This window comes from Oryctolagus cuniculus, chromosome 11 (genome assembly GCF_051225735.1).
Source record: "Oryctolagus cuniculus isolate XC-2025 breed Fujian yellow rabbit chromosome 11, ASM5122573v1, whole genome shotgun sequence".
Classification (NCBI taxonomy): Eukaryota; Metazoa; Chordata; class Mammalia; order Lagomorpha; family Leporidae; genus Oryctolagus; species Oryctolagus cuniculus.
Genome location: NC_142877.1, coordinates 100,870,162 through 100,895,927, shown reverse-complemented (window position 1 = coordinate 100,895,927; position 25,766 = coordinate 100,870,162). Strand labels below are relative to the sequence as shown.

At 38.6% G+C, this 25,766-nt stretch overlaps 1 long non-coding RNA gene and 1 other non-coding gene across 8 annotated transcripts in view; one reads left to right on the top strand and one right to left on the bottom strand.

The window, feature by feature from the left end:
* Positions 1-25,766, top strand: part of LOC149123592 (uncharacterized) — a 501,504-nt gene that overhangs the window by 283,411 nt on the left and 192,327 nt on the right. The window contains exon 4 of one of the 7 annotated variants that reach the window (XR_016216960.1): positions 2,545-2,917. The exons of the other annotated variants lie outside the window; for them this stretch is intronic. This is a non-coding gene — a long non-coding RNA (uncharacterized LOC149123592). Of the gene's footprint in view, positions 1-2,544; positions 2,918-25,766 lie in introns of those variants that run through there. 7 annotated transcript variants of the gene reach the window in all.
* On the bottom strand, positions 6,657-6,727 carry LOC127491223 (small nucleolar RNA SNORD49). The gene has a single exon (XR_007919813.1). It is a non-coding gene; the product is annotated as a small nucleolar RNA SNORD49 (small nucleolar RNA).

Sequence of the window (25,766 nt, the reverse complement as noted above, 5' to 3'; positions counted from 1 at the left end):
TGGGATGCGAGTATCCTAAGCAGCGTCTCAACCACTGCAAGAAACACCCATTCCTATATTTGAATTTTAAGTTTGTGACTTTGTTTGTTGAAAGAAAACATCTATTGTTTATTGAGTGTTCCTCCTGGCTCAGCACTGTGTAAAATCCTATCTAGCACTAGCAAAACACTTATAAAGCACTTACTATGTGTCAGGGCACAGTTCCAAGTGCATTAGATATATGAACTTCATGTCCAAGTGCTTTACGTATATGAATTGCTTTAGTCATCATAACTACTAGGAAGCTCTTGTAATTATCAACATTTTATAGATTAGAACAGTGAGGCTTTGAAGAAACATGTCATGAACAATGACACATGTTAACTGCTGGAACTACAATTTTTTTAAAAAGATTTACTTTAATTGAAAGGCAGAGTTACAGAGAGAGAAGGTGGGGGAGAGGCAGAAAGAGATTATCCATCTGCTGCTTCACTCCCCAAATGGCCACAAAGGCCTAAATTGGGCTGGTTTGAAGCCAGGAGCCAGGAGCTTCATCTGAGTCTCCCACACAGGTACACAGACCCAAGCACTTAGGCCATCCTCTGCTGCTTTTCCCAGACCATTAGCAAGGAGCTAGATCAGAAGCAGGACAGCCAGGACACGAACTGGCACCCATATGGGATGCTGGCATTTCAGTGTTGAACAATGCTGGCTGCACGAGTGTTATGTTTAATGGCTTCTAATACTTCCCACCCTCCATTCTGCTTTGTACCCCTTCTCCTTTTAAAACATATATGTTGTACATGTTATATGCCAGGCATCATGCCGAGCTCTGAGACTTCTATAGTACACAAGATGACATAATCTCTGCCCCCAAATACCTAATGATGTTGAGGAAGAGAGTAGTAATGTAAGTACAGTGGTCCCTTGGTATCTGCATGTGTGTGGGGTGGGGGGTGGGGGAGGGTTGGTTCCAGGACTCCCTTGCAGATACCAACATTCACAGGTGTTCAAGTGCCATATATAAAATGGCACCATAGTATTTACTTACTACCTAGGTACATAGTCTTGAGTACTTTAAATCATCTCTACACTATTTATAACATCTAATAGAGTAAATGCTATGCAATCATTGTTATACTGTATTGTTTAAGGAAACACAAAGAATAAAATGTACAGGTTCAGGACAGATGCAATTTTGTTTTTCAAATATTTTCTTTCTTTCTGAATCACCTTTTAGTGTTTTTTTGTTTGTTTGCTTGCTTGACTGCTTGTTTGTTTTTGTCTTCATTTCTTTCTGAATCACCTTTTAAGTGTCCTGAGGGTTAGGGAAAATGTCCTTGAGGAGGATGTGCCATCTAGGCCAGGACTCGAATCATGTGCAGGCCAGGTGATGAAGTTATAGATAAAGAGGAAGGGATTTCAGGTTAGGAGACAGCCAAAGCAAAGACCTGGAGGAAAGAGTGTGGCTCATTATAGAAACTGAAGAAGATTTCCTGGGCTGGCTGCTCCACTTCTGATCCAGCCCATGCTGATGTGCCTGGGAAATTAGAGGAAGATGGCCTGAGTGCTTGGGCCCCTGCACTCACCTGGGAGACCCAGAAGAAGCTCCTGGCTCTTGGAACTGGGCTGGCCCAGACCTAACCATTGCAGCCATTTGGGTGGTGAACCAGGAGATGGAAGATCTCTCTGTCTCTCCTCTCTCCCTGTAACTCTGCCTTTCAAATAAATAAATAAATCTTAAAAAAATGTTGCTCTATCTGGGACTACTATTTTCAATGGGGAGATTAGAGAGACATTAGAATAGAGAAGATAAAAAGAGACCAGATCATAGTCTATCCTAGGGGCTGGCACTGGCATAGTAGGTAAAGCCACCACCTGCAGTGCCAGCATCCCCTATGGGTGCCAGTTTGAGTCCTTGCTGCTCCACTTCCAATCCATTTCTCTGCTATGGCTTAGAAAATCAGTAGAAGCAGTAGAAGATAGCTCAAGTTCTTGGGCCCCTGTACCTGCATGGGAGATCTGGAAGAAGCTCCTGGCTTCAGATCAGCGCAGCTCCAGCCATTGGGGCCATCTGGGGAGTGAACCAGTGAATGGAAGATCTCTCTCTCTCTCTCTGCCTCTGCCTCTATGTAACTCTGCCTTTCAAATAAGTAAATCTTAAAAAAAATAAGATGATAAAGGATTTGTACTTCATGCCCAAAGCAAGAGGGAGCCAGGGGTGTGACATGATGAGATTAGTATTTGGAAAGATAGCTGTCTACCATGACAGAAGGGTATAAGGATAGAGGCAGAGAGATGCATGACGAAGATGCTTTTGGAGCCAGATGACAGAGACCTGGGCTATGGGACAAGGACATATTTAGGAGGCATGATCAGAGGGCTCAGTAGCTGACTGAATGTGAAGGGAGAGCATGGCACCTCAGGAAACTTTGTCTTGTGAGGAAACCTTAAGAGAACTGAGCATATTTAGTCTGAAGAGGTTGAGTGGAGAGAGGAAGGTTCAAATGTTTAGTATAGCATCGTTTTTTCAATGTTTTGATTAATTGTTTTTCCCCCTGAAAGGGAGACCAGCTAAGATGGCATCTATTAAAATACTGTGTTGACACAAGAAAACAAGCTAAGCAAAGTTGTGCTGCAAATGCATGAATTGCATCACAGAGTTGAGAGAAGCCTGAGAGTGTTTCCCAACCTGGTTCTTCTCCACCACACCCCCAGGGGTGAAGAAGAGGATTGAATGTGCTGAAGAAAAGGCAGCTAAGCTCTGTACAGGGAGAGGGTAGAGTGCTATCATCCCTCAGGATTCACAGAGGCTTATGTCCAGGCCCCCCAGAGGAGACCCAAATCTGCAGGTGCTCAAGTCTCTTATATAAAACAGTATTGCATTTGCACTGAACCTATGCACATCCTCCCATGCACTTTATATTAGATCACCTGTAATACCTAGCCCAATGGAAATGCCATGTAAATAACTGTTAGACTGTATAGCTTAAGGAATAATTTTTTAAAAGTCTGCTCATGTTCAATATAGATGTAATTATTTTTCATATTTTGTATCCATGATTGGTTGAATCAGAGTATATGGAACTTGTGGATACTGATGGCCAACTGTCTGTACTTCTTGAGCTGAACTGAGTTGAACACTGGGGCTTAGGAAGGTAGGATTGCAGTGACAACGCAACATAAGAGGAATGTTTTGACATTTTCTGACAATTGTTTCAATGAGATGAGCACTTAATTCCTGGATATTTTTTTAGCAGATCTGGCCATGCATCTGTCAGGGAGGGGTTTCCCATTGAGAGCCATATCCAGTGAGGTCCCTTATTGTTGTCAGTAAATAAAATGAGTTTAAGGAGTTCCACTGCCTATCCCCCAGAAGAAATGTCTACCTCCACTTGTGGCTGCACGATCATAAGCCAGTATGAGATGCACAAGGTGACTTTTATAGTATCTTTGTGACTTTCCGAACAGTTTCATCAGTTCTGTCATTCTAGAGTTTGCCATCTTATGGCCGTATCACACTATTGTCTCTAAACAAAACTGTAATAGCAGTTCGTATTTTATCAAGCAAAAGCTATCTCACAACGTTATTTTTCAGAGAATTTTGTTTTATAATTCAGTGCATGATTTCAATTTAGGGAAAAGAATAAGAAAAATCCAGAGGAAAATATCATATCAGTATTGCCTCTAGCTTGACTCCCTAACAATAAAGAAGCAGAGAATCAATCTGATGTTTGGGCTCAAAGTGAGCATGAGTTACACGTGTTGTTTACAATTCCTTTTGAGAGACCTTACATGCTTTTTATAATAAGAACAAATAGCTACTAAGGATCCTCCTGAAACTGTCAAATTCGTTTTACTTATGTCCAGTTTTTTACCTAGGTGTGCTAAGTAAATACATTCCTATTGCCCCCTGAGCCAACTCCCTTCCTCAGGGTTATGCTTTTAAAAATATTCTCAACAGGAAATAAGTTTCATTAGTGCTTGGAAAATAAATTGGTGAGGTGACAGATTCTGTGATTTGATGGAAGCTCAATTATAATTGTATAACATAATATAGCAAGTGCAGATGAAATCCTATTAAGGTCTGGAAATCCAATATCTCATCTCTATGACTTTTAATTGATCTTTACACATATTGTCATTGCAGTCAAATATTTGAACTGATTCCAGTACACATAAACAAATGTAAGCACATTAACTCTGTTAATAATTTTAACAAGTAATCTGTATTTCCCATTAGACCGTCTCCAGTTTTGCCTTGGCATAATTAAAGATATCATCAGTGATAAGCCTAATGCGTTATTTAAAGTGTGTCTGTATTGAAGTCTTGCTTTTATCATTAACTACATTGTGATGTAATCTCCATAGCCATCATTACAAAATTAGACATTCCCTTTCTCTCTAGTAAACTGGAAGGAGGTTGGGAGAATAAGGCTCCGTAGGCTGGTGTAGAAGAGATGGGAGTAAAATTGCTGAGATGTGGTCTTGGCTTTACCACTGCAATAGTCGTGTGAGATCTGTAACCTTTCTGACATGATTCCATCATCTCTGCTAATGCTAACATTCCAATTTCTGTGAGTAGACACTAACTCTCTACTGTGCTAATAATTGATTTTTTGGTATAAGCTATTGCTTTTATATTCATTTTTGCTCAAGTTTGAACGTAAGCTCAGATGCATGCCGGAGAGCAAGTGGCCGGGCAACGTGCTTCTCTTGCTTGTATTTCTGCATCATCAGACTCAGTGCCTGGCACATGCTTACCTAATATTTGAAGAGTGGATGAATGAATGAATCAACGAATCAACGAATGCATGAATTCTTACTGAGCCATCTCTGAAGAAGTTGACTGGGCTCCCCAGTGTTATTATCCTTAGGTTAAATACAAACATGATTAAGTTACCTCTGAAAGTGCATGAACCTTTAATACCAGGACACCAAATGCCTTCTCCCAGCCTTAGTGAAATAGACGTGAATCACAACAAGCCACTGCTCCAGGACCATTTTCCCATACTTCCCTATTAAGCATAGCACAGTGTGGAGAGCTGTTAGTCAGAGGCAGGCAGAGACTTAATTTGTTAGTTTCCAGTTCATTCAAAGTGGGAACTATTTGTGTGCCATACAAATATGACATTTGCGAATGTTCTTTGAGTAGTCAGATAACATTAAAGTCTAAACCATTCTGTAAACAAAAACAACTTTTAATACCAGCTATGACTAATCCAGCGTTTTTGTTCATTAGGCAGAACAAACATTCTGATTTACAATCAAATAGCTAAAATTACCAGGAAAGCCTCAGAAAAATCTTCCCTGGCATGAGATCTTATCTCAGCACACAGAACAGATAAGATTCATTCTTTGATAGACAATCTCCATGCACAGGTGATCTCAGTAAACAGTCTTTTCTAAGTGACTTTTAGCAAATGGGTGGCTTATTCTGTGGTTTATCTGTTTAAATTCATCACTTTCTGAAATCGTCTTTGCATATATTAGCATATTCTTGGGTTATTTTCATTCCACTGATTCTTTGTTTCTTTTGATGGGGGATACTCTGTCTGCTCCTCATTTCATCTGATTTGCTTTTGAAGCAGGGAGCCTTTTTGTTCTTTAAACTTCCATTGAAAATAAATAAAATTCCTGTACATTAAAAAAAAGCAAGAATAGCAGAGTTCTGATAGCATGCCCTAGTTAAGGACAAGAGCTCCATGGAAAAATTATTAGGGTCTTTATTTTTGCATTGAATATTAGGAAGACGATGGAAAGAAGCTCTTTGACAATATTGGGGATTCCTGAAGTGAATGAAATCAACTTCAAGGTGACACCAACCTCTCTTGGATTAGTGACCTTTTCCTTGTTTTTTTCTGGTTTGTGCAAGCAAAGGATTTGACATATTTCCCAAGACCCTTAATTCCTCTCTATTTGGCACACTACCAGCAACATAAAAAAGAGAGAAAGAGAGAGGCTCTCATTTTATCTTTGAGCTGCTTAAATATTTATGTTCTAATTTGTTATTGACTTCATGTGAAGTTTTATCAAAATATAGATGGAAAAGTTTAAAGATTGCTCCAGGGAGAGCACTTAATCCATTTAAAAATAAATTTCTAATGGCCAGATTTTCTGGGCTTAAAACATGAAGCTATGAAAAAAAATGAAACTGAAAAGGCCCAGTTTATATGCTGACATTTGTAGACAAGAATAGAAGCTTGATAATGGAAATTCTTGTCAAATATCATCATGATGCTCATTTTTCCTGTTTTTAAAAATATTTGATGTAAATCCTTACTAGATTTCTATTTTACTTATGTCTCATTTGTAAAAAATGAAGTATGATTAAAAAAAACACTAAATTTGAGCCCATGAGAATGGGTCTTTATCATATTTCATCTCCAATTTTTACCTCACTTTCAGTATAGTCCCACTTTCTTTGATATTTAATATGCCAACTCTGACAGAATTTACTACATGCCAAGTTCAGTGAATGGGCAATATGCATGGAAAAATGGTAAAATTACAGAGAACAGAAGCAAAAATAAACTTAGACAGATCATTACATAGAAGAGGGCTTCATAAAGTTCATGGAAAAGTGGAATTAAAAGATAAACTTATTTTGGCACAAAAGTAATTTACAATCTATACACAAATTTTAAATAATACATATTTTCCATGATTTTTTTTGCAGTCAGATGGGCATAAACATCATCAGTTATTGCTTCTTATTGCACTTCCTATTACTAATATAATCAGGTCAATTTGATGAAATTATGAAGACACCTCATATGCATGGATTTTAAATGGTTGGCCCCAAATAAATTTGTCTTTTAATTTTATTTCCATGAAGTATATTTATTTATTCTTTAAAAATTTAGTTTGTTTATTTGAAAGGCAGATTTCTATCCATTGGTTCACTTCTCAGATAATCATAATGACCAATGCTGACCCAGGCCAGAGCTGGGAGCCAGGAGCCAGGAGCCAGGAGCCAGAAGGTTCTTTTGGTCTCCCACAGGAGTGCAGGGCCCCAAGCACTTGGGCTATATTCTAGTGCTTTCTAGATGTGCTAGATTGGAAGTGGAGCAGCTGAGACTCTATCCTGCACACATATGGGATGCCTGTGTCACACACAGTGTTTAACCCACTATACCACAACACTGGCTACATTTCATGAAATTTTTAAAGGACACTTGTCCATATTTTTTTAACTGCTGCTATATGGGTACTACTTCATTCATTCATGTGTGAAATGTATGACAGGGCCTCAAAAATTTCTTGGGAAATGCATATTAATAATAAATGCATATTGACAATGCATAGATTTCAAAAATATTTTTATTCAAAAATTAATATACTTTTTAACACTTTCCATGAAATTTTTGAACTAACTTTACATATAACATCTTGGTCCTAACCTTATATGTGCTACCATTGTGCCACGAGTTCCTGTCAAATGCTCCCCTCTGATAAAAAGAGATCTACTGCTGGCGCCACGGCTCACTCGGCTAATCCTCTGCCTTGCGGCGCTGGCACACCGGGTTCTAGTTCTGGTCTGGGCACTGGATTCTGTCCCAGTTACCCCTCTTCCAGGCCAGCTCTCTGCTGTGGCCAGGGAGTGCAGTGGAGGATGGCTCAAGTGCTTGGGCCCTGCACCCCATGGGAGACCAGGAGAAGCACCTGGCTCCTGCCATCGGATTAGCGCAGTGTGTCGGCCGCGGCGTGCCAGCCGCAGCGGCCATTGGAGGGTGAACCAACGGCAAAGGAAGACCTTTCTTTCTGTCTCTCTTTCTCACTGTCCACTCTGCTTATCAAAAAAAAAAAAGAGAGAGAGAGAGAGATCTACCACACCTGACGTGGGTAGATATTCCCCCCATAGTGGAGCACTGAACAGAGCTCCCTGACTAATTCCAGCACATGCCTCTGGGTATTCATTGAATGAGCAGACACTCCACAAAGCCACAGAGCCTTAGTGCAAAGATGAAAGCCATTAGAGGAAAAAATACCAAAAAATATCTTCACAAAATAAATTAAAAAATAAATGTAGAAATTCAAGAAACAAGAATAAGGAAGACAGCATGATGCCTCCAAAGGAACACAGCAACACTTTCTAGAACCTGAAGATGAAGTGATTGATGAAATACCAGAAACAAATTCAAAAGACTAATCATTGGATTACTCAGAAGCAATTAGAAGCAAATCCATGAATTAAAGAAATCCATAGATGACATGAATTAAAATTATTCACATGAAATTGAGATTTTATGGAGAAATCATAATGAAATATTAGAAATGAAGTATTCAATAGATCAAATAAAAAATACAGTGAAAGCCTTAATAATAGACTCAGTGAGGCAGAACAAAGAACATACGAGTTAGAAGACAAATATCTGGAAATTTTAGTCAGATAAAAAAGAAAAGGAAATTATAAAAATTAAAAACAATGTTAGATTTCTGAAATACCAAATGACCCATCATATGGGTCTAAGGAGTTCCTGAGAGGGTAGAAAGAGAATGGATTAGAAGGCCTATCTAGTGAAATATTATAGAAAACTTCCTCAATTTAGAGAAAGAATGGGAAGTCCAAGTACAGGAAGCACATAGAACTCCTAATAGAAATGACCAGAAAAGATCTTCACCATGGCCATTGTAATCAAACTCTCCACAGTGAAAGATAAAGAAAAGATTCTAAAATGTGCATAACAGAAATGCCAGATTATTTCAGAGGCTCTCCAATTAGACTCACAGCACACTTCTCATTGAAACCCTACAGGCTAAGAAAAAATGGCAAGATATATTCCAAGTCGTAAGAGCAAAAAACTGTCAACCCAGAATACAATACTCTGCAAAGCTCTCATTTATGAATGAAGGTGAAATAAAGACCTTCCATAACAAACAGAAATTGAAGGAATTTGTAACTACCTGGCCAACCCTACAAAAGATGCTGAGGATGTGCGGCACACAGAAACACAGGAACATGGTCATTACTACAAAAGAAGACAGAGGAAGAAAATCTTCCAGTAAAACTTCAAAGGAAATTCAAAGTAAACAATAGGGATATTTATGGAAAAATGGCAGGTCCAAGTTGTTACTTTCAATAGTCAACTTGAATGTAAATGACTTCAACTCTCCAGCTAAAAGATAGAGATTGGCTTAATATTTTAAAAAACAAACCCATCTACTTGCTGCCTACAAGAAACACACCTCACCAACAAAGATACATGCAGACTGAAAGTGAAAGGATGGAAAAAGATATCCCATGCTAACAGAAACCAGAAAAGGCCTGTTGTAGCCATCCTAGTATCAGATAAAATAGACTTTAACACAAAAACCATTGAAAGAGAGAAAGAATGGCACTATGTACTGATTAAGAATCAATTCAATGGGAAGATGTGACTATAGCAAATGTGTATACAACCAGGGACCCCGGGTATGTAAAGAAATACATTAATGGGGGATTTCAACACCCTATTTCAGCAATGGACAGATCAACTAGACACAAAATCTGCAAAGAAACAACAGTTGTCATCATCATTAAGACCAAATGACCAAACAGACATCTACAGAACTTTTCATCCTATGGTTGCAGAATACACATTCTTCTCACCAGTGCATGGAGCTTTCTCTAGGATAGACCACATGTTAGGCGTAAAGCAAGTCTCAGCAAATTAAAAAAATGGAAATCATACCATGCATCTTTTCTGACTACAGAGGAATTACCATTTCAAGAATCTCTAGAACATATACAAACAAATGAAGATTGAGCAACATGCTCCTGAGTGAACAATAGGTCATAGAAGAAATCAAAAGAAAAATCAAAAAATTCCTGTAAATGAATGAAAATGACAAGACAACTTATCAAAACTTATGGGAGCCAGCGCCGCGGTTCAATAGGCTAATCCTCTGCCTTGCGGCACCGGCACACCAGGTTCTAGTCCCGGTCGGGGGGCCAGATTCTGTCCCAGTTGCCCCTCTTCCAGGCCAGCTCTCTGCTGTGGCCAAGGAGTGCAATGGAGGATGGCCCAAGTGCTTGGGCCCTGCACCCCATGGGAGACCAGGAGAAGCACCTGGTTCCTGCCATTGGATCAGCGCGGTGCACCGGCCGTGGCGGCCATTGGAGGGTGAACCAATGGCAAAGGAAGACCTTTCTTTCTGTCTCTCTCTCTCACTGTCCACTCTGCCTGTCAAAAAAAAAAAAATTATGGGATATAGCAAAAGCAATTTGTAGCAATTGGTGCCTACATCAAGAAACTGGAAAGGCATCAAATAAAAACATTTTTTATGCAGCTCATGGACCTAGAAAAACAACAACAAACAAACCCAAAATTAGTAGGAGAAAAGGAATAATTAAATTAGAGAATAAGTAAACTAAACAAAAAATACAAAAGATGTGTGAAACAAAGAGCTGTTTTATTGAAAAAATAAGCAAAATTGATACACCATTGGCCCAACTAACCAAAAAAGGAGAGAGAATTTCCAAATCAATAAAATCATTGATTAAAAAGGAAATGTTAAACAGATACCATAGAAATAAAATGAATCATCAGGAATTACTACAAAGAGCTGTATGTCAACAAATTGGGAAACCTAGGAGAAATGGATAGATTCCTGAACACATACAACCTCCCAAAATTCAGCCATGAAGATGTAGAAAGCCTAACCAAGATAGAGACTTAATCAGTAATAAAGACCCTCCCAACAGAAAAAAGCCCAGGACCAGAAGGCTTCATTGCTGAATTCTACCATACACTTAAAAAGACCTAATTCCAACTCCTCTCAGCCTTTTCAAACCAATTGAAAGGGAGGGAATTTTCCCAAACTTCTTCTATTAAGCCAGTATCACCTTAATTCCTAAACCAGAAAAAGATACAGCAGACAAAAAGAACTATAGACCAATTTCCCTATTGAATATAGAAATTCTCAAAAAAAAGTCCTCCAAAATATACTATCCAATTGAATCCAACAATGCATCAGAGAGATCATTCACCCAGACAAAGTGGGATTTCTCCCTGGTATGCAGGGATGGCTCAACATCCATAAATCAATCAATGTGAACATCCAATTAACCAACCCAATAACAAAAACATAATACATGCAGAGAAAGCATTTGATAAAATAAAACATCCTTTCATGAGGAAAACCTTAAGGAAATTGGTTATAAAAGGAAGATTCCTCAACACAACCAACACAATTTATGACAAACACACTGCCAGCATCTTATTTAATGGGGAAATGTTTTCAGCATTTTCACTAAGACCCAGGACCAGACAAGGATGCCCACTTTCACCACTGCTATTTGATATAGTCCTGGAAGTTTTAGAAAGAGCCACTAGGCAAAAAAAAAAAAAAAAAAAAAAAAAAAATCAAATGGATACAAATTTGAAAGGAGAAAATCAGATCAGACCCAGTTTACAGGAAATTTTATGGATACTCATAACAAACATAAGTTTGAAAGAAGAGAAGAGGTGGGGGAAGAGCAGGAGGAGTAGGAGGAGGAGGAGAAGAAGAAGAAGAAAAATAAGAAGAGGAGGAGGAGGAGGAGAGAGAGAGAGAATGAGAATGACTGTGGCTGGATCCTTGGCAAAGAGACACAGGCAGAAAACAAACTATGATGTACACACAAATTGTACCCACCCCTTTGTATCCCACAGGACCTGGTTCAGAGCTAGATCTCTTTCAGTAAAAAAAGACAGTCGTGGCTCCTGTTCTTGAAGACAGCTTGAGTTCTGACACATCTCTTCTACAAGTTAACCTTCCTGAGAAAAGTACAAATGACATTGTTTTCAACAAAGAACAAGAGGTGGTTTGCAGTTTGGGGAATATTGGGTGAGTGGAGCTTCCTGAGTACCCAAACTCCCTCTCGAGATATTTGATGGTTATGGCAGAACTGACCACTTACCTGCTGAGAGTGCAGACAACGGGGTATTTGTATCACCTGCATGTTACCTAAACCTAGTACCTGAGTTCTAGTGAGATTTCTTACTACTACCTCAGGACCTCGTTTGCTATTCATCTCAGCATCACAAATGCAAGGTACATAAGCCGGGGTTCTCCAGAGAAACAGAATTGATGGGATCCATGGGACCTATCTACCTATATATCCAGTTATGATTGTCTCATGAAATTTTGGAGCCTGAGAAATCCTACAATCTCCCATGTGCAGATCTGAGAGCTGGAGTCACAGGAAAGCTGATGATGATATAGTTTGAAAGCCAGAGACCTGGAGAATCAAATGCTGTAGATTCTAGTCTGAGTCTGAAGGCCCAAGAACCAGGAGTACAACAGAAAGAAGATCCATATCTGTTTCATGCAGTAAGGCAATCCAGGCTGAGAGGTGGAGAGATAGATAGATGAAAGACAGATAGACATAGATGATGGATGGCTAAATGGATGATAGGTAGATGGATACACAGATGTATATACATAGATAGATGATAGTTAATCCAAACCTTCCACTACCTTTTCATTCTATTTAAACCCTGAGTATATTGGAATGTCTACTTGTACTAAGGAGCAGCATCTGCTTTATTCAGTCCACAACTCAAATGCTAATTTTTCTGGAAGCATATGGCTACAGGCAGATATACTTTTCAGTCAAGTATTTGGACATGCCAGGGCTCAGTCCAATTGAGATATAAAATTAACCTTCACATGCAGTCACTTTGAAACTGTGTGGCTACCTGGTTGTGGCCCTGTAGAGACTGAAAGTGATAGGTCTGGTTCAGGTCACCTGCATTTCTCAGATATTGCAATTTAGGGGAAAGACAGGGCCACCATATTGCACATTTCCAGGAAGTACCAAAGTGAAAGGAGCCTTCTGGTGACTGGCTGTGCTCATTTGCACAATTCTGTGTCATGAAGAAGAGTTATGATCAGAATTGTGCTTTAGAAAGAACACAACAAATTGAATGATGTTGAATTGATACATCAGGACAGAACATTGGAAATGTTACTTAGCAATATGGAGGCTATTTCTTCAAGAAGCAGCTATGTCCAGCACTGTGGTGTAGCCAGTGGGGCTGCTGCCTGAAGTGCTGGCATCCCATATAGGTGCCAGTCCCTTTGTAGCCAGTCCTGGCTGCTCCACTTCTGATCTAGCTCTTTGCTATGGCCTGAGAAAGCAGTGGAAGATGACCCAGATCCTTGGGCCCCTGCACCTGTGTGGGAGACCCAGAGGAGGCTCCTGGCTCCTGTTTCAGATTGGTGTAGCTCCAGCCATTGCAGCCAATGGGGGAGTGAGCCAGCAGATGGAAGACCTCTTTCTCTCTCTCTCTCTGCCTCTCCTTCTCTCTTTTAAAGAAAAGAAGTAGCTAAACGAGTCTGAGGAGGTTGCTTACAGGAAGTCAAACTGGGTTGGGTGGTATCTCTCAAATGAAAAAAATTTAAATAAAAAATAAAAACCATGGGTTGGTGTGGGGAGCAACTGGGAGCAACTCGGACTAGACTAAGTTACTGGAATTAAGACTTATTCTATGCATCTACTCTCCCACAATATGGCGCTGGGAGAGGAGGAAACAGCTTCTACACAGATGCCTCCAGTTCAACCAATAAACTGTAGGACCTGCTCCTGATTGGAGGAGAGCAGCGTACTCGGCGTGTGGGTAGCAGAGTTGGGATTGGTGGAAGAGGACTATAAAGGAGGAGAGAGACAACATGCACCAGGAACATCTATCCGAATAACACCTGAGCAGCCCCCGAGAGAGCCGGCCGGCGGTGTGCCGCTCCCCCACGGAAGTGGGGAAAGTGGCTAGGGGGAACCGCCCTTCCACGGAGGTGGGAGGGACGGTAGCCAACCCGGGAAGAACCAGCAGCAAACCCGGGGAGGGCCGAGCAGACAAAAGAACAGCGCAGGGTCCTGTGTCGTTCCTCCACGAAGACGGGGAGCGACAGGTTGGTGTTGTGGTGTAGCATGTTGAGCTGCCTCTTGTGAAAGCAGTATGCCAGGTAGGCCTACAAACTACTTGGCTTTTGGTCCAGCTTCCTTCTAATGCTCCTGGAAAGGCAACAGGAGATGGCTCAAGTACTTCAATCCCGGTCACCCTCCCACTCATGTGGGAGACCAAGATGGAATTCTGAGTTCCTGGGTTTTGTCTGGACCACACCTGGCTGTTGGAGCCATTTGGGTACTGAACTCACAGAGGGAAGATCGATACCTCGCTCTCACTCCCCCTCCCCCTCCCCTTACCCTCCCTCTCTTTCTCTCCCTCTCCATCTTTCTACATCACTTTGCCTTTCAAATACATAATTCTTTAAACAAAACATAAATCAAATATATGTATATAAGTAAATAATATTGTAGATCTATGTACACATGTATGTGTGTATATATGTGTGTTCAGCTGTGTGCTTTTGTGTGTATGTATGTGTATATTTGTGTGCAAATATATATAAATGCATACACACACACACACTTTTTGAAGAATGAGTGGAAAATGACCTGGGCACAGTGTAGATCAGCAGTGAAGCAGAGAAATCAGTTAGCAGGAGACCCCTGAAATGATCACTTGCAATGATATCTTTTCTGCCTGACCCCTCCTCAGTCTCTCCCTTCTTCGGTAGGGATGAGTGAGTTGGAGCAGGGAAGAATGGGAGGGGGGGAAGGCAGTGAAAACCAAGAACAGGAACCAATGCCCACAGTCCATGGTGCTGGGGAAGGGTACTTCTTTCTCTTGTCTCTGGGGATGCCAGTTATCTTCCACTTTCTGGTGCAGAACATTTTGATTCACAATGTTTCTCACCATGTCTGTTTTCCTTCTCCAAATATACACAAGTGTACTAGGTGTTGACTCTCTTTAATATTCTTATACTTTATTTTCCTTTGTATATTAATGCAATGTGTATTTAGTATGTCAGTTTGTGTTTGGGGACATAAACTCAGTGGGGAGAGGATGGGTGATTTAGGGAGACTGAGCTTGATAACTAAAAAGATTTGAATCTATTTTACAAAAAGTGTCTATATTCTTTATTATATATGTACATCTCTCTCTCTCTCTTTCTCTCTTTCTCTCACACATACATGCAAACACACACACACACACACACACACACACACACACACCTATCTTTCCATCTAAGTTTTCTATCAAAATAGTACCTGTATTACTGCCTTGTCATTAAAGTTTCTTTGGAGGAGACATATTTTGAGTCTGACAAAGGTACTTGTAGAAGTCATACAAAACCAACCTTCTAGCCGGCCCCGCAGCTCACTTGGCTAATCCTCTGCCTGCAGTGCTGGCACCCCAGGTTCTAGTCCCGGTTGGGGTGCCGGATTCTGTCCTGGTTGCTCTTCCATTCCAGCTCTCTGCTGTGGCTCGAGAAGGCAGTGGAGAATGGCCCAAGTGCTTGGGCCTCTGCACCCGCATGGGAGACCAGGAGGAAGCATCTGGCTCCTGGCTTCAGATTGGCGCAGCGGCCACAGTGCACCAGCCGCAGCGGCCATTTTGGGGGGTGAACCAACAGAAAAGGAAGACCTTTCTCTCTGTCTCTGTCTCTCTCTAACTCTGCCTGTCAAAAACAAACAAACAAAAACAAAAACAACAAAAAAGCCAACCTTCTACCAGTTCTGTTTATCTCATTCAGTCATTCACTGTGTGCTTGTGAGCCAAATATTGTTTTAGCTCTCTCAGTAGGTATTCCAACCCCTGTTCCCTGCTTCCTTTCATAGATGTTGCAAAGCTCACATTTTCAGATGTCTAGAAAGTATTAGTGGCCATGTAATACTGTTCTGACCCATGAAAACACAAGTAGGAAATGTTCCTTGAGATTTCACTTTCTTGATATAATGGACAACACCATCTGATTTTATTGTGTACGTGCTTGAAATAAAGAGGTGTTGCCTGGAGTTTGAGCAGCCATAGCATCATCACTAAATTAAGCCAAAAAATAGGAAATTATAGTTGTGATATCCTTTACCTGATGAATTAATGCTGGCAACTACTTCTTAGACTTCATATTTAAGCTCCATCAGTTGGATTTTCTCAGACTCCCACCTAAATGTAATCCCTGACTGATTTAAGCAAGTCTTGAGAGAATGATGGAAATGGGACAGGATAAAATGTCTGGCCCATGGTTTTTTGGTAACAGTAACTCTACAGGAGTTGGGGACTTCACACTGTGCCCTCCACAGACCTGCCTTACAAGTTCAGTGCTCATTTCCTGCCTGACGAACCTGGACCACAGAGACTTATGAAACGTGGCTCTGGCTTATCGATATGGAATCAGTGGTAACTCTGGTGTTAACCCTGCAGGCTGGAGATAAATTATGCTCTGTCTCCACTAGACTGAATCTTTACAAAAATGGCATTAATGCCTATTTATATTTTCCACCAATATTTCATAAATTTGGAGAGAAACAGCTTGAAAGAATTCAGATGACTTTTTCTCTGTGTGTGCTTTTAGAGGCATCAATTATTGCCATGGGGACACCTTCAGCATCGCCAAAAGCTGCAATAAATTCCCTTGTTTTAACTTTGAAGATTTTAGAAATGCTAATACTGGAGTGCATATGAATTATTACTCTTGCTCTAACACAGCAATAGTCCCCTGAAGAGTAAACAAAATCTTCATTCGATTCAAGGATGAATGATAACTTTTTTTAACTTTTATTTAATAAGTATAAATTTCCAAAGTACAACTGTTGGATTATAGCGGCTTTTCCCCCCTCTCACCTGCAACCGTCCCATCTCCCACTCCCTCTCCCATCCCATTCACATGAATGATAACTTTTTGGCTTGGGTTACAGGAGGTGGGAGTGGGGGATTGAAGTGGTAGGTGGATTTCTTCATTGTTTTAAATTCAATTTCTCACTGAAACAAACATATAAACAGGTAATGGGGGAGCTTTGTAAAATATATTTATACTTTTTCTAAATATTTCACATTTTAAATGATATTTATTTGAAAGGCAGAGTTACATAGAGAAAGAGGAAGGGACAGAGAGCAGGATGTTCCATCTACTGGTTCACTCCCCAGATGCCCACAACACCCAGGGATGGTCCAGGCTGAAGCCAGGAGCTAGGAACTCCCATGTGGGTAAGAGGAGTCCAAAACTGGAGCCATCTTCCACTATTATCCCAGATGCATTACCAGGGAGCTAAACGGGAAGCAGATCAATTTGGAACTGAAACCAGCATTCAGCCTGGCATGGTAGAGTCTCAAGTAGCAGCTTAACCCACTGTGCAACAACACCAGTCCCTCATATTTTCTAACTCATCTGATTCTTATAAAAATGTTGTTTGACAGAATAATTATTATTCCAATTTTACTGAAGAGGAAACCAAGGAATAATTTTTTTTTCCTTGATGGGCATAGGTGTGTCTTCTGAGTATTCCTGAAAGCCAAAACTCACTACTAAGAATTGAGGTTTGCTATCCTTTAATTTTGACGATTAAAAAATAAAAACAGTTGGGTGGGCTTATGACACAGTATTTTAACTGTCACTTGGGATGCCTACAACTCATGCGAGAGTGCCTTGGTTTAAGTTTCACCTTTACTCTCTATCCCAGCTTCCTGTTAATGCACACCCAGGGAAACAATAAGTAATAACATGTTGGATCCATGCCACCCTCTTGAGTGCCCAGCCCTTGGCTTCAGCCTGGCCCAGCTCTGGGTGTTTCAGGCATTTGGGGAGTAAACTAATGGATGAAAGCTCTCTATATGTTTGTCTCTGTCTCTCTCTGCCTGTGAAATAAAAAAGAATCTAAAAACTGCTGTTAATTGAAGTGAATAAATTGAAAAACTCACAGTTACATCTATTTCTATGCCAATGTGGCCCAGATACAGTTTTTAAAATATTTTCCTTGTTTGCTGATCCTCTTTTTCTCCTCATGTTCCTCTACTTTAATGTTTGTTTAATTTTGTGCATCATGACTTTTATATCTATAACCAGATTATTGAAGAGCCTCATCTTGGTGAGGCATAAAACTACAACTGTTTCTATTTTTTCCAATCACATTCCCAAATGTACTATGTTGAAGCTTATTTTATAGTTCCTTACAAATTAGTATTTATTATACTGTTCTAATTATTTTTTCTGGTATTTATATCTTTAATAATCACAAAACTTTATGATACCGATATTCCTATCAACATTATTTGATGGGCAAAGACACCGAGGCACAAAGGGTCTTTTCAGCCTGTGAGGGGAGATACTGCTGTGCACTTAGCGGATGCTGTATTTCAGTTCCTTTCCTTGCTGCAGCAGCATCTTCAGCTTTTATCACCCTCAGGGCATTTTCAGTCGTTAGAAGCATAGTTTGGTTGAAAACTACAATCTCAAACTTGATTTAAAGCGTTTTTAGCAGATTTACTGAGATGTTAATCACATACCATACAATTCACCTATTCAAAATCTATTCTTTGATGCTTTTTGGTATATTCATGAAGTTGAGCCATCATAGGAACAGTCTAATTTTAGAACATTTTATCATCTCCCAAATGAACTCTGGTTATCTTATTTTCCCTAAACTCTAAGTGACCACTGCTCTGCTTTTTCTATGTATTTAATTATTTGGGACATTTCATATAAATGGATTCATAAACAGGATTTTTTTGCGGCTTCTTTCACTAGGCATAATGTTTTGAAGATTTGTTAAGGTTATAGCATGTATCAGTACTTCATTCCTTCTCATGCCCAAATGAAAAGTCCATTGTATGGATCTCTCTATTCTTCAGTTGATGAACATCTGAGTTGTCTCCACTTTTTATGATATTCATGAATAATGCTGATATGAACATTTATGCACAAGTTTTTGTGTGGATTTATGTTTTTATTTATCTTGGATATATTCTTGAAAGTAGAATTTCTAGGTTAAATGGTAATACTTAGGTTTAATCCATTCAGAAAGTGCTAGACTATTCTAAAGTGTGTGCTCCATTTTACATTTCTAGTAGCAGTATATAAAGGGTTTGATTTATCCACATCCTTGCCAACACTTGTGGTTATCTGTCTTTTTATTAGTCATTCTAGTGTGTGTGAATTGGGATATCCTTGTTGTTTTGACTTGCATTTCCCTGATTCTCAGTGATGCCAAACATCTTTTTAAAAGCTTGTTGGCCATTTATTTATCTATCTCCTTGAAATTAATGTTTTGTAATGTCCTTTGCCAGCTGTAAAATTATTTGTCTTTTTATTATTGAGTTATAAATGTTCTTTTTATATTTTGGATATAAGTTTCTACTAGGTATATGATTTGCAAATACTGTATTCTGTTTGGTAAGTTGTCTTTTCATTTCTGTGAATGTATTTTTTGAAGTGCAAAGGTTTTTAATTCTGATAAAGTCCATTTTATTTTACATTTTATTACTTATGCTTTGGGTGTTTTATCTAAGAAGTTTTCATCTAACCCAAGATATTGAAAATTTACTCCTCTAATCTCTTCTAAAGGTTCTGTAGTTTTAGCTCTTGCATTTATTTGTGTGAAGTTTACTTTTGTGTGTAGTAAATTTTTCATGAGTATCCAGTTGTTCTAGTGCTACTTGTTGAGATGACTGTTCTCCCATGGAGCTTTCTTGGCTTCCTTGACAGAAATCAGTTGATAATAAATTAAGGGTTTGTTTATATACTCTCTATTCTATGCCATAGGTCTATATATCTATCCTTATACAAATACCACCATATCTGGGGCCGGTGGTATAGTTCAGTGGGTTAAAGCCCTGGCCTGCAGCACTGGCATCCTGTTTGGAAGCCAGTTCGAGTCCCAGCAGCTCCACTTACAAACCAGCTCTCTGCTATGACCTGGGAAAGTGATGGAAGTTGGCCCAAGTCATTGGGCCTCTGCACCAGGTCTCTGTAGGAGACCTGGAAGAAGCTCCTGGCTCTGGATTGGTTCAGCTCCGGCTGTTGTGGCCATTTGGGGAGTGAACCAGCAGATGGAAGACCTCTCTCTCTGTCTCTACCTCTCTCTGTAACTCTTTCAAATAAATAAAATAAAATAAAATAAACAAAAACCAAATACCACCATATATTGATTGCTAAGCTTTGTAGCAGATTTTAAAATCAGGAAGTGTGCATCTTTCAACTTTGTTCTTTTTCAAGATTCCTCCCGTTGTTTTATATTAGTTGTATTTTCAGATAAGCTTCAAAATAAACTTGTGAATTTCTGTAAGAAACTCATCTTAGATGTTCACACATATTGTACTGAATCTGTAGTTTGAGGAGTGTGGCCATCTTAAGATTTCCAATCCATGAACACAGGGTTTCTTTCCATTTATTTAGGTCTTCTTTTAACAATGTTTTATAGTTTTCAGAGTGTAAGTTTTTATTGCTTTGTTAAATTTATTCCTGAGTGTTTTATTCTTTTCAAAACCATTTTAAATGACATTGTTTTCTCAAATCCATTTTTAGGTAGTTAATTTTTTTATTTATTGAAATATAATTGATTATTGAATATAAATCTTGTGTCCAGAAATATTACTGAACTTATTCATTAGTTTTACTAATTTTTCAGTGAACTTATTAATGTTTCTACTTAAAAAGATCATTTTATCTGCAAATATATTTTTACTTCTTTCTTTCTGATTTTGATGCTTTTTATTTCTTTTTTTCTTTTTTTGAAGATTTATTTAGTTTATTTGAAAGTCATAGTTACACAGAGAGAAGAGAGGCAGAGAGAGAGAGAGGTCTTCCATCCGCTGGTTCACTCTCCAATTGGCTGCAACGGCCAGAGTTGTGCCGATCTGAAGCCAGGAGACAGGAGCTTCTTCTTGGTCTACCACAGTGGTACAGGGGCCCAAGGACTTGGGTCATCTTCTACTGCTTTCCCAGGCTATAGCAGAGAGCTGGATTGGAAGTGGAGCAGCCGGTTCTCAAATGGGTGCCCATATGGAATGCTGGCACTGCAGGCAGCGGCTTTACCTGCTATATCACATCTCCAGCCCCTGGGTGGTAGTTTCAAAATTACCAATTCAATCTCTATTCAATATAAGTCTATTCATATTTTTATTTTTTCAAATCAGTTTTTATAGTTTCTGTCTCTTTAGCAATTGGTTTATTTTATATAAGTTATCTGATTTGTTGTATATTGTTTATACTATTTCTTTTAATTCCTGCTATTTCCTTTTTTTAAAAAAAAAGAATTATTTATTTATTTTAAAGGAAGAGTTACAGAGAGGCAGAGAGAGAGAGAGAGAGAGAGAGAGAGAATCTTCCATCTCTTGTTTCATTCCCCAAATGGCCACAATGGCAAGAGCTGGGATGATCTGAATCCAGGAGTCAGGAGCTTCTCCTGTCTTCTGCATGGATACAGAGGCCCATGTACTTAGACCATGTTCCACTGTTTCCCAGGTATATTAGCAGGGAGCTGGATTGGAAGTTGAACAACTGGTACTCAAACTAATGCCCATATGGACTGCTGGCACTGCAGGTGGTAGTTTAACCCACTAAGCCATAGTACAGGCCCCTTCCTGTTCTTTCTGTAAGTTTGACAGTAATGTCCATTATTTCATTCTTTCACTTATGATGCAAGTACTTTGAATCTTTTTTTGATTGCTGTTACTGTCATTATTGTTCTTACACAATCTGTTTGCCAGTTTGATAGATATTTTTTTTGTAAAAAACCTGACTTTCAGCTTTGTTGATTTGTCAGAATTGTTTCCTATTCTCCATTTTTTAAATTTCTGTTTTAATTTTATTATTTCCTTTCTTATGCTTATCTTAGGTTTAGTTTCCTCTTTTTTTTGTGGTCCTAAAATGCATGATTAGATTGTTGACTGGAGATTTATTTACTAGGCATTTGTTATAATTTTCTAAATATTTTTCTAACTAGTCTTTTAGATGCATTCCATACATTTTTCTTAAGAAGAATGTGTATTGTGCTTTATTGGGTGGAGTGTCCTGTAAATCTGTTAGGTCTGGTTGGTATATAGTGTCGTTCAATTCTTCTATAACTGATTGTTCACCACCTGGTGCTGTGGTGCAGTGGGTTAAAGCCTGCAGCGTGATCATCCCATATGAGCATGGGTTCAAGTCCTGGCTGCCCCACTTCTAATCCAGCTCCCTGCTAATGTACCTGGGAAAACAGCAGAGGATGGCACAATCCTTGGGCTTTTGCACCCATATGGGAGACCCAGAAGAAGCTCCTGGCTCCTGGCTTAGGCCTGGCACAGCCTAATCATTGCAGCTACTTGGAGAGTGAACCAGTTGGAAGGATATCTCTCTTTGCCTCTCCTTCTATGTGTAACTCTATCTTTCAAATATATAAAATATGTCTTAAAAATTTATTGGGTCCAGCACTGTGGCATTGTAGGGTAAGCCTCCGCCTGTGGTGCTTGCATCCCATTTGGGCGTAGGTTCATGTCTTGTGGCTCCCCTTACCATCCAGCTCTCTGCTGTGGCCTTAGAAAACAGTGGAAGTTGTCCCAAGTGCTTGGGTCCCTGCACATGTGTGGGGCAACTGGAGGAAGCTTCTGGCTCCTGGCTTCATATAGGCTCAGCTCCAGCCATTATGGCCATTTAGGTAGTGAACCAGTGGATGGAAGACCTCTCTGTCTCTCCCTCTCTCTGTCTGTAACTCTACATCTCAATGAATAAATAAAAATCTTTATGAAGAATAAAAATAAAAAACTTGACAAAGGCTTAAGACAAAAGTAAGCTATTGAGGTTTCGAACCATTACTGTTGAATTGTCTTCTCCCTTTGATCTGTTAGTTTCACTTTAGGTATGTTAGGGACTTGGGTTATGTGCACTCTGCTTTATATGTATTATATCTTTGTAATGAATAGATGCATTTATCATAATAAAATTACCCACATTATCGCTGGTGCTATATTTTTCTTTTAAAGTGTGTTTTTTCTGATATTAAATAGCTGCTCTAAACCTCTTCTTCTTGTTATTTACATGACATCATTCTCCATAGCTTTTAATTTTTGTATGGTTGAGTCTACAGTATATGTTCTGTAGGCAGTATAAATTTGTACATATTAATATATAGTGTACATAATTTCATCCTGACACTCTGTCCCTCTCAGTTGGATTGCTTACTTCATTTACATTTAACATTATTATTAATTTACTCACATTTATGTCTTCTAATTTTTTTTTGTTTTCAATAAACGTCACATTTTTGCTCTCTGTTTCTCCATTTTTGTTTTATTTTGCATTAAGTAGATGTTTTCTAGCATGTCTTTTAATTTCTTTAACATTTATCTAAGGATTCTATTTACTTATATTCTCATTTTTGGTGGGGTTCCATTGTTGAGTGTTTTATTTGACTCCAGGATGTTTAAAGCAAAATTTGGTTTTAATTTGTTACTCGTAGAAAATTTGTTTTGAGGTTAGTTGAATTAAATCTAATCATTAAAATTGATAGCGTAGAACATATAGGTTATTATAAAATGAATTATAAGTTTGGTGCGAGTGGGAGGGAAGTTATGGGGTTTGTTTATATACTGTACTTTGGAAATTTATATTTACTAAATAAAAGTAAAAACAAAACAAAACAAAAACAAAAAAGTTTGGGTTCAAATTCAACAAGCATGAAAAACTGTATTCCAATTATTAAAATGTTACTTAGTTATTCAAATATAATTCTCAGTTTTATATAGAACACTAATGAACATCTTAGACAAAGCAATGGGTAATTATTCTCTTTACTAGGAATTTATCACAAAATGCCAATAGAAGGCTATTTCTATACCTTATAAAATTTAGTTGCAAAATTAGAAAATGTTATTGGATGCATTTTATCTTCCTTCCCAAATTAATATGTTGAATTCTTAACTCCTAAAATCTTAAAATGTGACCATGTTTGGAAACAGGGGCTTCCATAAGGGAATCAAGGTCAATTGGGTTGGCCCTAATCCAATATAACTTAGGCCACAAATAGGTAAAGTACAAAAGACCATTTGAAGATAGTGAGAGAAAGGGTCCATCCTACATGCTAAGGAGAAAGACCTGAGAAGAAACTAACACTTCTAAAACTTTGATCTCAGTCTTCTAGCTTCCAGAATCATGAAAAAATAAATTTCAGTTGTTTAAGCCACTCAATCTATTGTACTTTGTTATGGCAGACCTAAGCAAGTGAATATAGACAATGTTTATAGAACATATCTAGTGAATCAAATAGAATCCATCCTCCTCTCATTTCCTGCTTATTTCCTTGGATTTGCTTTTCCAGAATAGATGCCACTGCAGTGAGCTGGATATGGAGTGATTGTTTCTGTTATTATCAAGATTCATTACATTTCTTGAATAAATGTTTCCCATTTGATGTATGCATTAGAACAATTTCTAGAGATTTAAAAATTTGAATCCCATCAGATAAAATGTAATCCATCTTCTCTCTTTCCTTTTCTCTCTCTTGCTAGACTTCATCCCCATCTCTCCTCTCCCAACTGTTCCCCTTCCCTCTCTCTTCTCTGCTTTCACATGTGTTTATTAGGGCCTCTAACCTCACCATTGTCAAAAATAGAGAAAAAGAAATATATGTGTATATATATATATACACACACACACACACACACACAACCATCCATATTAATCAAATTTCTTTGTATATAACTTTCAATGTTTGGAAATCCAGTATCATTGACTGTAGAAATTGAAATAATAGCCCTTAGATTCCTAGTGTGAAGTAATAATCCAGCAGAGAGGTTTACATCAATGAGGATCAGACCTAGTCTTTCTATAATGGAAATTTTACAACAAAAATCTTCTGAAGGGGCAAGTATTTGGTGCAGTGGTTAAGATGCTGCTTAGGGCACCCACATCTCAGATTGGAGTGCTTGGGTTTGTGTCCTGGTTCTGCTTCAGATTCTAGCTTCCTTCTAATGCATACTCTTCGGAGGTAGCAGGCAATGGGCCAAGTATTTGAGTCAATGCCACTTACTTAGGAGGCCTGGGTTGAGTTCCAGGATCTTAGCTTTGGTTTGGTCTAGCCAGGCTGTTGCAGGGGTGAAACAATGAATGGGCGATTCTTTTTGTCTGTTTTTCTCTTTTTCTCTCTCTGCCTTTTCAAATAATGAACAAATAAACATATAAGTTAAAAAATCTTCTATATTATGCCTTAGAGGAGGAAAAGATGGTGAACATTATGTACTTATTTGTTTCAATGTCCCACATTCAGGATTTGGCCCCAATTTCAAAATTCTAATTATTCTAAATTAAAAAACACGTTGTACTATATTGTCTTTTATTTTAATACATTTAATTATTGATATAATCCAGGAATCTAGTTACCATAGTTATTGTCATTGGTAAGTGGTATATCTTATTATTTAATCATAATTTTATTGAATATTTTCTATGCCTAGCTACAATGAAAATTTCACTTTATAGATATTATACATGATAGGTTTTAAAGTACTGATTTGTTTAGATTCCCCCCAATTATTTGTGCTGCTACAGCAGGAAGTTGAATAATGATTTTATAATTTTCTTTATTAAAAATAGCTGAAGCAGTTGTTTTGAAGCTAGTGGGAGATGAACCATCTCTAATTCAACATGTTAATCATGGATGCTTGGGGGGTATATTTCAGATTCAAAGTATTAGGAATAATTATCATCTCCTCAAACATTAGATGTTTCTTGTGTGGGTGTATGTGTGTTTCTGTTCAACTCAAGAAATGGAAATTAAGTGCTCAGTATGTCCAAGAACCTATGCCCAGGGCACAAAAGTCCTCCATTAGCTTTCTGTCAAGTTGGAGGATAAGTGACATACGACTAAGGTGGTAAACAGTCTAAGGAAGTTACTTAATAGAGACTGGAATAAATATAAGAAGGGAATAAAATCAGTTTCTTTGAGGGTCCATAAAGGAGATGATATTGAAATTAATAACACATATTTCAAGTAGAACTTAATTGCTTCT